We start from the raw sequence: 1842 nt of genomic DNA, 5'->3' as shown, positions 1-1842 counted from the left end.
CCACGAGTCAACACACACGTTCACAATATTTCACTGTTGCTGACCTTCCTACCCCAACACCCCGTTTCCGGAGGCACCGGCACGGCTTTCGGCAAGTTTACTTCTCCGGGGTTAAATATAACCTTTTATCCGCTATGCATCCTGACCAAAATTAACCTAACTTAACTTAAAACGTAATAAAAGTGATATCCTTGGTATTCTTAATATCAAGGACTGACCTTAATATGTATTTTTTAATATCAAGGACTGTCCTTGATATGTGTTTCTCAATACCAAGGGCTGTCCATATGTACTCCTTGACGTCAAGGATAAGGAAGACTGTAATTTATATATTCCTTGATATCAAGGTCTGTCCTTGATATGTACTCCTTAATATCAAGTACTATCCTTAATATATACTCCTTAATATCAAGAACCTTGTACCAATGTACCCTTTAATATCAATTCCTGTCCTTGATATGTACTCCTTACTGTGAGGGAGGACGATGCAAGACACACTACGCAGTTTCAACTCGAGAATATATGTATACAGCAGCAGTCTCTGTGGAGCCAGTGGCGCGTCATTGTTTTCCTCTTTTCCTCTCGTAGACACATGGTGTCCCGGACGTAAGTCTGGAACCACTGGGAGCATAAATGAAAACAAGGCAAAAGTAAAGCCTTTTATTCCGTGTTCAATATGCTCACCATTATTACTGATCCACGAATGTAAACGAGATGTCCGGTCGACAAGTACACGTTGAATGACATTAGGAGTGATGGTGTTCCATGCGCTATGGTTCCAGACGACTTACGGAACACCTTCTACATGCGACGTAATGGAGTTCCTTTCCCAGGAACTCCAGGTTTGAAGATTGAGACACTTATGCAGCATATGGGAATCTTTATTCAGGAAACGTTTCGCCATGCAGCATATGGCACGTAAGTATTCCTGTACTCACCTAATTGTGGTTGCAGGGGTCGAGACTCAGCTCCTGGCCCCAGCCTAAAAGATTTATGCCAACAGCATTTGGTGCTCCCAGGCAGTCACCCATCCAAGTACTAACCAAACCCAACGTTGCTTAACTTCGTTGATCGGACGAGAAGCGGAGTGTTCAACGTGGTACGGCCGTCTTCTAATAACATGTTCATTTTTCCACTATAATCTACCTTGTCCATAATTACTATCTCATTTGCTTTGTCTGTTTCGTAAGGTGAAGTCCAGGATCTTTCCGTAATTCATGGTATAACTTAACAAATCTCTGATGACAACTGTGTTGTAGAGGTCTGAGTTTTGCTCAGACCTCTACAACAGGGGTACTTACGTGCCCCTTATTGTGCACCTCGCATGCATTCCATGTACAGCAGCACCATAGGATATAGATGCATAAAATTCCCAGGAACTAAGAAGTTAGCAGGAACGCATCTGGATATGTATCTACAATTTGTTTCATCTGTTACAAGCAAATTTAAGATATTTCCTAAAATATGTTTATTAACCCAGGTAACCCAAGAAAGCAAAGCACTGTGGCTTATGCCTTTTTAGGTCCTTCTTCAGGATGCGATACACAACACTCACCAAGCTACTCCTCTCTTTCTAAGGCTGTGTACTCCCTCTACCACAGTTTATCCCCATAACTAGCATGTTCACAACGCCTCCACCACACGTAACAACCTGGTCTAAAATCCACACGTTGCCGAACAATCTTTTACTGGGACCACGCTTCACTGCGTAGAGCTTTATCAAAAAATTTAAAGCTCTGCATTAGAGTTTTATCAAGCCTTCACTAAGCTTTACAGAGAACGGAACGTTGTCGCGATATAAGCTCATTCTCAGAATGCGTGTTTTCCTCACTACTCTCGTCA

At 42.3% G+C, this 1842-nt stretch overlaps 1 pseudogene; it reads right to left on the bottom strand.

Annotated features, from left to right (window-relative positions):
• Window positions 1–994: 994 nt before the first annotated feature.
• Window positions 995–1113, bottom strand: LOC128689875 (5S ribosomal RNA; annotated as a pseudogene).
• Between the last annotated feature and the right edge of the window lie 729 nt (window positions 1114–1842).

Source organism: Cherax quadricarinatus, chromosome 22 (genome assembly GCF_038502225.1).
Source record: "Cherax quadricarinatus isolate ZL_2023a chromosome 22, ASM3850222v1, whole genome shotgun sequence".
Classification (NCBI taxonomy): Eukaryota; Metazoa; Arthropoda; class Malacostraca; order Decapoda; family Parastacidae; genus Cherax; species Cherax quadricarinatus.
The sequence above is the reverse complement of the archived record's forward strand: the minus strand, read 5'-3'. Positions and strand labels throughout refer to the sequence as shown.